Genomic DNA, 14,686 nt, shown 5'->3' with positions numbered 1-14,686 from the left:
TATTTGTTAAAAGTACAAATGAATAAATGAATAAGTAAGAGGATGAATGATTATCTCGAAAATTATCTTGGTTGTGCCTTCAGCCAGATTTGCTTTGCCATTTTCGCAGAGTTACTTGGAGATCCTTGGAAGCTCTGTAAGTAGCCCTGCTCTGCTCAGCTTGGTTCTAGGACTTATCTCATAAAGCAGCATTGAACTTCCCAGGTCTGTTTCCATTCTGACCTAAGTCTTTGGAACACACTGTGAGTGCAGATGTCTAATCATGGAATAGTAAAATGCTCTGTGGTTTAGGGACTTAACATGATAGCAAAAAAGAGGTTTGCCATCATGATTGGTCCCTTGTAAATTCTCTAAATATTATTTCCAAGGGTGATCTTTTAAAATCCCATAGATCATCTTAGATTATAAAGACTCAGTCTTTCAAGGAGATCATGATAGGTTAACTTATTATGGTGGTGGGAACCAACATTTTTGTAGTAACTTTCAGTTTGCAGACTATACTAGGGTACAGTCTCAGTACTTTATTTCATTTTGGTATTGTTACTATCTCTCTTGGACTCATGGGAAAACTGATGTTCAAAGGTAATTTGTCCAAGATCACAAAATAGCAGGTCATGAAGACAGGACACACACCGTATTTTTCAAGGACTTTTTCTCTTTTTTTTCCACTAGTGTTACAACAAACTCGTAGTTTTAGGACTTATATCTCAATCTTTAGTTTCCTTGTTTGCAGCTATCAAAGATAACAGTCAGCTATGCTAGAGCTATTTCTCATGATTATGGCTTTATGTTTTATATCTGGGGACATAATACTTAAACTTAAAAAATGAATGATTCCATAATAGCATAATTTTAGGTGTCATGGTAGGCTTATTAAAGAAATGTCCTTGTGTAAAAGGGCCTTTTCATGGTCCTCAAATTTTATGAGAGCACAATATAGTGGAAAAAGCACTAAGCAGGAGCTAGAAACTCAGGACAATCCACTGAACTTTCGGTCTGAGTCTCTTCCTTCATGAAATAAACCTACTATTGTTCCATTTCATCGCAGGGTGGTTGTGAGGATCAAGTGCTGAAGTTTTTCTGAAAGAACTTTGTACACTGTATATTACAATGCATGCTATCATACCTTATGGTTGTCTATAAAAATGCATTAAAATGTGTCAACTTACCTTAGTAAATATTTGTTTGAGAATAAAAAGTTCAATTCAGAAGTATTGACAACATGATTTCTAATTTCCCTGTCGGCTAACCGGTCATGTTATTTAAACTGTTCATCCCCCTGCCCACATACATGGTTAACAATAAACGATCCCTATAACTTTCATGTACAATGTACTGACAAATGGGAAAACAAGCTGGAAAAGGCTTTGAGGAAGGCTGTGCTATGGGATTACGACTAGTCTTTCCAGGTTCCTTTTGGTGAGCACAACATATGTTTCTGCAACATTTAAGGAAACCTTTCCATCTTCTCTCCATGATGAGGGGCAATGAATCTAGTCCCTTTTCTTCTAGGGATCAGAAAGGCGGATAGGATATTCTGGAAGATGAAATTCATGAGGAGGGACAGAAAATACATGGATATAGGGAGGTGGCATTTAGGGAACAGACAATTTGGTCTTCCTACAGGCCAGGATGGTAGAATAAAAACAATAAAGCAGAAGGGAGAATTACATAGGAGAGGAAGTTGGGTCAAGAAAGGAAACACAGCCAGAACCTGAGTGGTGCAGTGCCTTAACAGGGAAGTCAAGTAGTTTAAATTGTTTCCGGAAAACACAGAGGAGCCAGGGAAGGGGCTTATTCAATTAGCATAATAAGAGTATAATAAGCCTAATAGAATGTCCCCATGGTAAAGGGTGGGGAGCAGCAAGTGTTAAGTGCAACATAGTCTTATAAAGCTTCAATTTGGTATCATCATTTCATAAAGAACTTATTTCTCTTCTTCCCTCTTTCTTTGAATAAACCTCCTTGAAGAACAGAACTCACAAATACACCAACAGGATGGAATTTAGAAAAACTGGAAATATGGGACCAGATTTTAAGTACTGTAGTAAGGTAAGTTTTTTTTTTTTAAATCAGATTAATGTCAAAGGAAATGATATCTGTATAACTGCAACTTGGATTAGTGAAAGAGTGTTTTCTCAATGCCATTCTCCCAACGTACATAGGAAAACCAACCAAAGGTAACGCGGAGGATGGGAGGGGCTTGATGTAAAGGTCCGGTTCCTGTGGCACCGGAACTGCACGTGTTGAGGAACTCTTTTTTTTTTAGTTAATTAAAAATATTTTATTATAAAAGCATTTCATGCATACAGGAAAAATAAAGAGAATAATGTGTATCCACCATCTCAACCACATGTTGAGGAACTCTTGTCTAGATCCCTGCAGAAGCCTTCCCTGTTAAGTCCTGTGTGTGAATGCTGGCCTCCACCTTAGCGCCTTGCTTCTCCTTCCTGGGAAGGAGATCCAGGCAGGCGGCACCTTTCTGAGTGCGTGAGCGAGCTGCTCCCCCCACCTCACCCCTCTCTCCTGCAGTGGTAAGCCCTTTAGAAGATTGCTGAGGTTTGGGGCCTCCACCCCAAGGTACCCAACAGTAACTTCAAGGACTAATGAGTAAAGTACAGTAACAAGAGCAAATCCCAATGAGCTTATTAAAAAACTGAACCGCAACTTTGGCAAGGGCAGAAACTATTATCTGGGACTTGTTTGTCGATTTTGCCTTCATATATTCCCCACCCACCCTTTCAGAACAGAGAGATTAGCAACAAAAGTTAGATCTTCAAAGCTCCACACATCTGTGATTTATGCTCCACCTTGGAGACCTTAGGAAGGCTTCTCATTGGGACTGTACAGGGTTCCAACCAATCTCTGTTCCAGCTGACCTCCTGGGACTTCTGCTGTGGTGTATGTGGAAAGCGGAAGCGGTCTGATCCAACTCCCATTTCTTTTGCAAAAGCTCCTCTGTAATCGCTTTGGACTTCATGAAACTCTCCCCGAACCAAAAGCAAATAAACGGTTTCAAGTGCAGTAACTCTTCTCTCATGGGACTATGTATCACGAACAGCGTGGGATTACCCCCAAATTGCTTTTTCCCTCCCTGGGGGAAGATCGTGTTTTCAGAGCTCTTACAGAGGTTAAAGTAACTTTTGAGAATGCCAGGGAATTCCTGCTTTTCAGGGACTTGCATCCTCTGGAGGGGTAGTTGCGCAGTTCCTAATAGGTGAGTTCTAGTCAAGTTCTCTGTTAATGAGGCCAGTGTTGGAGGGTGAAAATCACAGGTGAAAAATACATAGGAGAAAGTCACGGGTGAAATACCCTCTTGGAGAAATGTTTGGTGGTATCTCCTGAAGCTGAATTCATGCCCAGAAGCTGCACTTTCAGGTGTGTACCCAACAGAAAAGCACCAAAAGACCTGTTTGAGAATGTTCATAGCAGCATTATTCATAATACCCACATCCTGGAAACTACACAAATGCCCACTGACAGGATAGGATAAATAAATTATGGCATTTTTACACAATGGACTAATATACAGCAATTAGAATAAATGATCTACAACTAAATGCAATGACATGGATGAATCTCAACAAATAATGTTGAGTACAAGAAGCCGAACACAAAAGAATACACACTGTAGGATTCCAGTTACATAAAGTACAAAACAAGCTAAACTAATCAAGGGTGTTAGAAGTCAGGAGAGTTTATATACTCTTGGAGGGGTGTACAGCGACCAGAAGAAAACATAAGGGAGGCTTCTGGGGTGGTGATTAAACATGTTCAGTTTGTGAAAGTTCATTGTGCTATATACACTTACGATACATACTTTTTTCTGCATGTTTATTGTAATTTGATAGAAGGTAAAAGAAATCATGGGGGTGGTTAGTTTCATTCTGTTATGTGATCACTTGGTTAAACTCCAACCTTAAAAGTCACCTAGGAAAGGTCGTGCTGTTGACTGCAAGAGAGAATGGAATTGGGCACTAGCTCACTACAACCCTATCAGCACAGTTCAAGATGAGCAAACAAAGAGACCAAAAACTAAAACTGAAGGTTGTAAAGCCCCTGTTGATTGGTATCCACCTCACCCTACCCACCTGGTCTCTAGGCTTTTTGCCTGTATGTAATCAGAGGGCTCCAGGTGTGCTCCAGTGACCTGGTGACCCATAAGAAAGATCAGTTGTGTTTGCTCAACACGGCATCCCAGGTGCATCAGTGAAACCAGATAAGGGCATCCGTGCTTTGCAGCAAGAGGCTTTTGGGGCTGAATTTGGCGATCTCCATATATCACCTCCATCATCACCCCTGGTAAAACCAAATTCTCATCTTCTCTTGAAACCCAGAATATATACTTTCCCTGGAACTGTCTGTAAACTCACTGTGTTCTCCTGAAAGGAGAAGTAAGACAAAAAGCTTTTTTGGTTTGGGTTTTTCCACACCTATATTGAACAATAAGTAGATCTTCCCACATGGCAAGCATCTTATTGGACTACTCCAGAGTAGACATAAAGTCTATTTTATTCCTATCTTTTCAACATCTTGGGATGGGACTTAGATTGTTTGCGCCCAATCTATAAATATCTGAGGACTGCTGTATGGAAAAGTCCCCTGTATTACAGTTACTTCTTCACTTATTAAATGGATATTTACTGCTACAGGCACTAAGGGGGTGAGTACGCTTGGGCAACCAGTCCCCTTTCTATCAATGGATATCTATTTAGCCTTGTCTCTTCTCCATCATGCTAGTGAAATTAAAAGAATAAATACATTTTTAATTATAGAATAGCAATCAGAAGCATGGACTCTGAGGAAGATAAATCGGAGTTTGAATCCTGGCTCAGACACTGAATAGCTACATGTTCTTGGGCAAGTCCCTTAATTTCTTTAAGCTTTGGTTAAGATAGGAATAGTAGTTGCAACCACCTCATAGGTTTTTTGGCAAGGATTAAATGTGATCAGATGACAATTTCATCTTGTCCTAAGTTAGAGGCATGTCTGGATTTGAAGGAGCCAGAGGCTTTTTTCTTAACTGTACCTGCAGTGAATATAGACAGCATTCCTTCCAGATCTCAGGTCCTTCCTACTGGTTCTTTGTGGCCTGTGTGCTTTGCATCTAATGACTCACACCTCCACCTACTCCAGAGGACTGTCCTTAGCTTTCTAGAGCTTCGTGGTTTATATACCAGTTAGCCAATGGCTGATTTTGTGGAATATGAAAGGCCAGATTTCTGGTCTTGAGAAGGGACAAACTCTGAGGCTGTAATCTATGCTGCTGATCTCCCTGTGGGTTTAGATTGAGGCTGGGACTTTTCCTGGTCACACTCTTGCTTAACTACTACTGATTCTCTGTTCTTACAAGTGGTTTATTCTACTTGCTTATCAGTTTCTCCTGGAAACACTTCCCTAATAAGTTAGTTGCATATGAATCCTCATTTCAGGGTCTGTGAGCCTGACCTAAGATGGTCCTTATTGTCATACACAAACTAAAGTAAGTTTCCCTGGGCAGTAGTTGGATTTGGGATGAGAACAGATATAGCCATTAAGTGGAGCAGTATATATATTTGGGAGTGGCTGCCTGTTTTTCTATAAAGCAATTCCCAAATGAGCTCAAGGTTTACCAAAAAAATATTCTGATAGTGCCACAAATTGTTCCATTCAACAAATGATTGTTAAGCTCCTATCATGTGCCAGACACTATACAAACTAGGCTGTGCCTGGGTACCTGACCCACAGAAACTGTGAAATAATAAATGTACATATATATATATATATATATATATATATATTTAAGATACTACATTTGGGGATAATTTGTTACACAGCAACAGGTACCTAATACAAAAAGCAAGGAGGCCCATTTGTTTGAAGTGAAGTGATCCAGGGGAAGAGCAGTAGGAAAGGAAGTCAGAGAAGTAACAGTGTTGGGTGGGGGGAATCAGACCTCATCTGTCAGGACTCTGATTTGGTGGGTTTGATTCAGTAGGGTTGGAGTTTGGGCATCTCAATGACTTTAAAACCTCTGCAGGTGATGGTGCAGTGATGGTTGAAGAGCAATGAGAAGAGGAATGGTACTCGTGTTGTGATGACAACACCAGGAGTGAGGTTCACTATATTGCAGTCAAGGACTGTTGGTGATTGGAGTCATCCTTATCATATTTATCAGCAAAAAGGACTCAAAATTTAAATGATTTTAGATGATGGGTTTGTGAAAACATCACTGAATGCAAAAAGCCCATGTATTTAGTTTTGTATGCTTCAGTTGTTCCTCCAGGTGAACAAACAAGACGAAGAGAGATACTCCTTTTATTCCTATTTCTTTCTCCTACCTTGCCACCTTCCTCTTTATAGGAATGTCCTCCTTTGGTTGAAAGCTTCCCTGAAGTTGACTGTGCCAGTTTCCTCATCACATTCTGCAAGGTCATACCCTATTCCTAGATCTCTTTATTATTTTTCCAGTTTCCTTTGATCCACATCTGTTATTTCTTCCAAATGCTCTCCAGATCTAGAATGCAGCCTTCTTTGACTATGTCAGGTCCTTGATGAATCCTCTAAGAGCAAGTAAAACACACTGAAGTTTTGGAAATCAAGGAATATATGTCTGTGTGAATACCAAGAAAGATTTTCTTGAGAGGAAAAAGGGTTACCCTATAGGGCATAATACGAGTTAATAGATATTAATACTATGTCATTATAATTGTGATAGTTACACAAATATTAACTAATCCTTTTTGAGAACCATGAAGAATTTCTTTTCTTTAAGAATTTGCCATGGCCTCTCTTAATTATCTTCCTGGAATAGTCTCCTCTCTAAACATTCTCACCTTTAATTTTGTTAATTCTTACCCATCTTTCCAGTTTCATCAAAAATATCACAACCTCTGGGAAACCTTCCCTAGCTATCATGATTGGATTAAGTATTCCAGTTTGTCCCTCCCCAGCACCCTGTACTTCCACAGCATGGCCCTTACTATACTTTAGCTTTTCAATTTCTCTCTCCTCCCTCCAAGACTCTGAGCAATTTGAGAAGACAAACCATGCTTAGTTTGCTTAGTTTGGTTCCTTAGAGTCAAGCTCCTTGCCTGACACCTAGTAGATACTTGAAAACTCTGTTGTAGCTGTGTTGGAGGAGGTCATTGAGAGGAGGCAAACTCTGCTTGGCCTGTGAGCTGGACCTAAACAATCAGAGGCTCCTCACCCCCTCCCCTGCCCTTGGAATGCATGTCCCACCTGCTATTCCCACACTAGCAGTCATTTCAAGGACAGCCTTGAGAGGGTAAGATGTTGTTGAGACCATCTGAACAGAATATATAACTGACCTTAGTTAAGATTCTGGCAAGTGGGGGCCAAGATCTACTCATCTTGCAGCCACCCAAGGTAAGCCTCATATGTATGTTCTCTTGCTTATTAAAACTGCCACGTACCAATCTGGAGTGTTATACCTCTCTGGTCTCTCCTTGCCCTCAGAGTATGGAGACCAGTTTTGAATCTTTCCCAGGGAACTCCTGAAGTTGCACACCAAAAGGCAAAGACTTTCTTATAGCCCAGTGCCAGACTCTTTACATAGCTCTTTACATAGTTATCTTTTAAAATATTATAACAACTCTCCTACATATTACATATTAGTCCCCACTGTGCAGAAAAAGAAATGGTGACCCCAAATGGTTAAGTGAATCAAGTTTTTATAAAACTTGGCAGAGTTAGGATGGGAGTCAGGACTGTCAGACTCTAAAACTTTGAATCACTACCTTAGACTTCCTCTTATAGGAGACTTCCTGTAAGTCATTGGGAAAGTCAGTGGAATTAACTGTTAGGTTTTATATCTGTGTGACAGCGGAGCCATGACCCCACTTCTGAGGCTGAGATCTTGGCTCGCTAAACGCCAGTTTAAAGGTCCGATACAGTTACTGTTGTTGCCCCTTCTCTCTCCATAAGATGCAACCTAGCCCTAACTGCTACTCCTGGCATTCATTCTTTCATTCATTCATTCACTTACTTTCTTAAATTCAGTAGATGCTTGTTGAATGCCCACTATATAAAGGCATTTGACTAGGTACTGGGGCCCCTAAGATGCAGAGCCACAAGGCCTGCCCTCAAGGAACTTATATTTTGGTAGGAGGAGTCAGGTAGAAATAAATAAGTGCAATGGATTGCCACAGTGGATAGTTAACCTTTGTAGGTTTTGCCTGCCCTGGAAGTAGCATTTCAGTTTTTCTTTATGGAAATACTCCTTCTTTATTAGTCCATGTGTGTCATATGGGGCTGAACCAGTGGTTTGCAGGCAAAAGACACAGGCCTGGCCAAGCAGAGCCTTCAAAAGTCTGGTCACATCGGTTGTTTGAGGATGGGGCATGTTTCAGGACAGTGCAGGATGGGGCATGAGAGCGCCATTCAGAACTCTGATGAAACTCTCAAGGAGGAAGTATCTTCTTTCTGCTTGGGTTGCTAGAAAAGTAAGATGCAGCTGGGGACCTACTCCTAGAGAAATTTTGTCTGTGACAGAAGCCAACTCAGAGGAAAGTAGAGTCAAGAGGTAGAAGAAAAGACAGAGTCCTGATGATGTTGTTTGAGCACTTGCTGCATTATTATTGTTGACTTAAATTGCTTTTAGTTGGGTTTTTATTAACTGCAATATAAAGAGGCATGACATAAAGGGCTAGGGTGGAGGAGAATAAAAGATCATGTGGTCTTTCAAGATAACAGAAATGACCTTGAGCTTATCCTACAATTTGTATAGGTTAACAAATGTCCATGGATGCTAAGTCAAATTTGAAAAGAAGAGCAAAGAAGAAGATTCATTCTACCAGATATGAAACACAGTAAGCCATAGTAATAAAAGAAATAAGTAGTGAAAGCAAGTAAAAGCAAAAAGTAGTGTGAGGAAAAGAATAGGAAAATAAATCCATGTAATGGAACAAAGAATTAAAAGTAGACCCATGTTTATTTGGAAACCTGGCATATGATAGACGTGGCACCACAAATGTATATGTCATTGGATTCTTTAATATATGGTATTAAGGAAATAAGGCCACTATATGGAAAAAATGAAGACAGATTCCTGGGACTTTCCTGGTGGCACAGTGGATAAGACTCCACGCTCCCAATATAGGGGGCCCAGGTTCGATCCCTGGTCAGGGAATTAGATCCCACATGCATGCTGCAACTAAGAGTTCACATGCCACAACTAAGGAGCCCATGGGCTGCAACCAAGGAGCCAGCGAGCTGTAACTAAGGAGCCCTCCTGCCTCAACTAAGACCCAGCGCAACCAAATAAATAAATAAATATATATATATATTTTTAAAAAAAGATTCCGATATGACACTAAAAGTTAATCTTCTAGAAGGATCAAATACCTAAATGTGAATGTCATTGTAAAGCTAGTGGAAAAGAATGTCTTTGTGAGTTTGGAGTGAGGGAGGTCTTTTAAAATAAGACCACCAAAGCGCAATTCATAAGGCAAATAGTTGATGTACTTGACTACAACAAATTAGAAGAGTTATCTTCAATAAATGCACCATAGATCAAGTTAATAGACTGGTAATGACTGGGAGAAGATATTTTCATTAACCAATATAACAATAAGGGATAGACATCTAGATTAGAACAGGAATTCTTAAAATTCAGTAAGACAGATAGGGGAACTCAATGGAAAATGTTCAAAAACAGGAATACGTAATTCACACAAGGGGGTATCTGAATAGTTAACAAATATATGAAAATTTGCTCAAATTCAAAAATCAGAGATATGCAAATTATAATAACAATAAAATACTATTTTATACTCAATGGAATAGCAAAAATTAGAAATATTGGTGAGGACTTGGGGACACTAAAACTCATGCTCTGCTGGTGAAATGTACATTGGTACAGTCATTCTGGAGAATAACCTGGAAGCCCCTAGCTAAAGTGATGTTTGTGGGTATACCTTATGACCCAGGAACCCTAGGCCTGAGCATATACCCCAGAGAAATGTTCACGCATTACCGGAAGGGGGAATGTACAAGGATAGTCATAAGAGCTTTGTTTACGGAGGCAGAGAACTACAGGCATGAAAGAGGAGAATGAAAGAAAGTAAGAAACACAATGAAATTTCCAGCATAATACCACCTAAGTCTATTTAAAACACAAACACACACCTCACACTGTATATTTTTCAAAGATAACCCTCCTCATATGCATACATACAGAACATAGATATACGCATAAATCCATGTACATATATACATGTATCTCTATCTGCCTATCTGTATCAAACACATTAATGTGGGTACCTTTAGGGTGGAAGAGGGGCTAAAAAGAAAGAGAAAGAGAGGGAAATGTGACTAGAATCAGGTATAAAAGGAGAATAATAAAATAAAATAGGAGAGAAGCCCTGCACGCACTGATAGTGATCGTGTGCTGTGAACTGGAGGGTATAATCAACTCAGCTCTCTAAGTACATCAGGTTCAAAATAAAATTACAATTAAAATTTAAAATTAGAAATGCCTTAGGTGAGGAGAGGGTCAAGAATATTTCGCATGAGCTCTAGTCTCATCCTACCTGGGAGTAGCATGTGACCTTAACTGTCCTTAAAGCGACATGGAGTAGATATTGTATTCTTCCAATTACCTCTCTGTGCAGCAAGAGTGAAATTAGATCTAAGCTATAAACCATTTTCCATGCTTTAAAAAGTAACACAGGGCTTCCCTGGTGGCGCAGTGGTTGAGAGTCCACCTGCCGATGCAGGGGGACACGGGTTCGTGCCCCGGTCCGGGAAGATCCCACATGCCGCGGAGCGGCTGGGCCCGTGAGCCATGGCCGCTGAGCCTGTGCGTCCGGAGCCTGTGTTTTGCAAGGGAGAGGCCACAACAGTGAGAGGCCCGCGTACTGCAAAAAAAAAACACAAAAAAAGTAACACAATATGAACTTTGGGTTTTTGCTACTAGGATTAGATAGAAAGCAATTTCTATTTTTTTAAAAAGCAAACAACTTGTTGAAAATCAGTATGTTTACTGTCTAAAATCTTTGGCCTGAAATCAGTGCTTTTGATTTCATAGGAACCTGCAGTTTGGGGTTTCCTAAAATATTCAGTGGTATGCAAGTTAGGGCTGTTCTCATTTGCATATGTAAATTGTACTGTTTTCCTCCAGGTTCGAGATAAAACAGTCACACATCATGAAGAAAACTATTGGGTTCTAAATTATATCTAACATTCCTTTCTGGTTTTTGTACCCTGAGCCTAAATCAAACATATTCTCATAGGACACATTTACCTTTTCTTTACATGAGACAAATCCAAACACACCATCCCTTTTCAGCCATGAAATAAACTTTACAAACACACAAGCAACATGAGGCTCAAGGACCTAGCAAACTGTATCAAAGTGTTGTTCTGGGAACTCAAGGAGTTTATTTTTCTTGTTCTTTGCTGTATCCCTATGCCTATCATAACACCTGGAACATAGTAGGTACTCAACAAATATTTGTGGGATGAGTGAATATGCAAATGAGCTCACAGACACCCCCCCCCCACACACACACACCCAAGCACACACCTATTTGTCTTTGGTCTGCAACCAACTGTCACGATTCATTTTTTCTTTTGTTTCTCCCTTTGAAAAACTTAGCCAGTCAACAAGCTCTTTACTAAAACATCTTAATGTACTGACATCTGTGAGAGTTGAGCGGGAGAATAAAAAGGAATTACAGAATATAGTTCTCATGGCTGCGAAACTTATGATCTAATAGGGCAAATACATATGAGAAACACATGAGAATAAGAACAGGAAGTGTTTTAGCACTACAGAACACTGCTTGGAAATTTATGAGAAAGAGACAGAGCGGGTGGATGTCTAGGAAACGGGGGGACAACCTCCCAGCTGGCCTATACAAAGCACAGGCCTCCCAGCACAGTCTGAGGCTTTGAGGGGGTGGAGGAGTTTTTTGGGAGAGCTGGCCTGGGGCAGGATCTTCACAAAGGTTTTCTTGGGTAACCAGAGTTTGAGCAAGTCACTGGTGGAGGCCTCACTGTTCTAACCAGCTACTAATGAGAAACTGGCTCTTTGATGCCAGGAGAGGCTGCTGAGGAGGCACAAGTACTTAATGGGTTTCAACTGAGCTTCTGCAGACACATCCTCTAAGGAGTGGAAAACTCCATTCCAGACCCGAGGACGCCAAAAGGGTGCCCATATACGTGAACAGGCAAATTGTGGCCAAAAAAGCCAATAACACAAGGATGGAAACCCTCAGCTTTGCGTCCAGGGAAAGCTTGGTTTAGCAATCACTGCGAGTGAGTGGAACCAGCTCAATCAACGTCAGCAATCTGAAGACATCTGGTCTTTATTTTTGGACTTTTGTACACTGAGGGGGATTATGGTTATACGATGTAGAGGCCATTTAGCTTTGTCAATCTACAGAATTTCTTATAATAGGAATCTCTCACACTTAGAATAGAAACTTGTTCTCCAAAGTCGCCTTCAGAGTTTCAAATATTAACTCTTTATCCCCCAGAGTGACAGTCTGAGGGACATTACTTTCAAGAGACGTTTTTTAATAGGGAAATTGAGTCTGGAGTAGATATGTATTTTGCCAAAGGGTAACCTATTAGTCGGTGGAGCCCCCAGGAACTTCAGCATCCCATGACTGCCAGAAGTAATGCTTCTGTTCCATTGGCCTTCATTTCTTCTCTCTCTGCTTTGCCTTCTCTTCTGACCTTTGTTTATCTTTAGCCATCCCCTAGCTGGGCCTAATCTAGAAAAAGTTATTAGTCTGGAAGTCATTGATAGTCCAGTATTCACTTTCCACCCATTGCCCTTCATATCTTTTGGCCAAGGACCTGGTGCCTCCCCCAAGCCCACTTAGGTCTCTCATCTTCCTCTACTTCTTCCACCCTTCTGCCCCCATGATTCCTGACCTTCCTTACTTCCGCTGTTAATACCTGTGTTGAGTTCCATTGCCCAGGGCTCTAATAGGTGACTGGCTATTTTAGGTAATTTATTTGTAGCAAAGCTGTTAATGGCCTAAAAATGGCTCAGAGGCTTCCTCCACCAGATAACATTTACATTTTCATTGGGAATTTCAATGTCAAAGAAGTCAATGGAGCATTCCTGCGCCTTGGCAGTCTTCACTCTTGTTGATTTCCTTCCGTCTGGCTGCCCACTGAACTCACCTGCAGCGCTGGCACCTGCTCTCAGACCGTGGCTCCTGCAAGCTGGTTGGGCTTCTCTTTTTCTCATTCCAGTGTTTTCAGTTTATGTGGTGTTTTTCAATATTCTAGGAGCAAAGGACACAAGAAAAGCCAGGTAACAGGAAGAGGGAGAAGGAACATCGCACATTGAATAAAGGGCCAGGGCCCCAGGCTGAGGTATTCCCGCTGTGGAGAGGCCCACTGGGTACCAATGATATTGTAGTCCATTAAAAATATCCATAGGCTTTTTAAACATGCATTTTCAACTTAATACGGCAGGAGCAGCCACTCTGCCGTGCAATTCCTGAGGATTTATCGCTGGTTGGGGTTAATGGTTTGAGGTGTTATTTCTTTCTGTGCTTCGTTAATCCCCAGGAAGCGCCTGTGCTGAGGTGGCTCTTTGGCTTGGGCTGGCCACAGAGACACCCCCGTGCCTACTCCAGCTCCACGGTGGTGGCCAGCTCTCAGCCCCTGCTCAGCTTTTTGTCTGTACCACTGTGTCCCTTCCAGCCTGGGCTAGTGACCCGCACAATGGCTTGGGCTCTAGGTAAGTTTCAGGACAGATGGCAGACATCCTTCTTAGATACTGGCTTCCATGGTATGACTCAGTCCTGCCCTCACCACCCTCCTACATCTCAGAAAGTTTGAAAAAGACAAAATTGTCCCTGTCTGAAAAAAGGGAGGGTGAGTGCAACTCTCCTCATGTCATGTGTGACAGAGGAGACTGGTTGATGGAGGGGGCAGAACTGGAAATGGGGGGCAGAGACTCTCAGCAGCACACCACGCTTTCTGATGATCAGAACTTATTACGCTTGGGGGGAAATATCATAGCTTTTGAGAGGCCACAGTGTTTATAAAGTATTCTGTATCCTTCTGTCCCACCTCTTTCTCTTCCACCAACCTTAATTGAGCACTTCCTTCTGAGGTGCTAATGTAAATTTTGGGGACACACCAGGAACAAGAATGACAGGGTTCCTGTCTTCAGGTTTTCTACACTTTAGTGTATCTTTGGGACATGTGTGAGAGGGCCTGACAATACACAAACATTTGGTCTTTTTACAGCCCTGTGACTCAGGCAGGACAGGTGTGCCTATACCCATTTCGTAAATGGGAGAGCTGAACCTTCCAAGAGGTCATGTGACCTGTTTCAGGTGAACTGGCTTATGCATTCATTTGCTAATCTCTCAGGTTTATTGAGGGCCTGCTGTGTTCCAGATCATCTCCTGGGCTTTTGAGACGTAAAGGTGTCTAGGGAATGAGCCTTGCCTTCCAGGGCTCACAGTGTAATAGGGAAAGAGCCACAGAAACACCTTTGAATCTGGTAACTGCTGTGATGAAGCCTGCACTTGCAAAGTGGGGCCTTGCATGAAGAAGCCCCAGGTCTGCCTGAGGACGTCAGTGGAGCAGGAGACAGAGCTGGGCTCAGACACAAGGCGAGGGCCCCCTCCTGGTGGCAGAGTGAAGAGAACGTGCTCCACAACACTTGTTGCATTAAATTGAGCCAGCCCTTCAAGGTCTGGCTTCATTC

At 41.5% G+C, this 14,686-nt stretch overlaps 1 protein-coding gene across 15 annotated transcripts in view; it reads left to right on the top strand.

Moving 5' to 3' along the window:
- PAPPA2 (pappalysin 2) overlaps positions 1-14,686 on the top strand; it is a 556,585-nt gene that overhangs the window by 148,811 nt on the left and 393,088 nt on the right. For 10 of the 15 annotated variants that reach the window (XM_029227419.1, XM_029227421.1, XM_029227422.1 and 7 more), the window contains one exon: positions 1,972-2,052. The gene's annotated coding sequence lies outside the window, so the exon portion shown is untranslated. The remainder of the gene's footprint in view (positions 1-1,971; positions 2,053-14,686) is intronic. The other 5 variants (XM_029227423.1, XM_029227415.1, XM_029227414.1 and 2 more) reach the window with 1 other exon arrangement.

This window comes from Monodon monoceros, unplaced genomic scaffold (assembly GCF_005190385.1).
Source record: "Monodon monoceros isolate NGI ecotype Baffin Bay Population unplaced genomic scaffold, NGI_Narwhal_1 Super_Scaffold_18, whole genome shotgun sequence".
In the NCBI taxonomy this organism is placed as follows: Eukaryota; Metazoa; Chordata; class Mammalia; order Artiodactyla; family Monodontidae; genus Monodon; species Monodon monoceros.
This window is presented reverse-complemented; position numbering and strand designations above follow the sequence as displayed.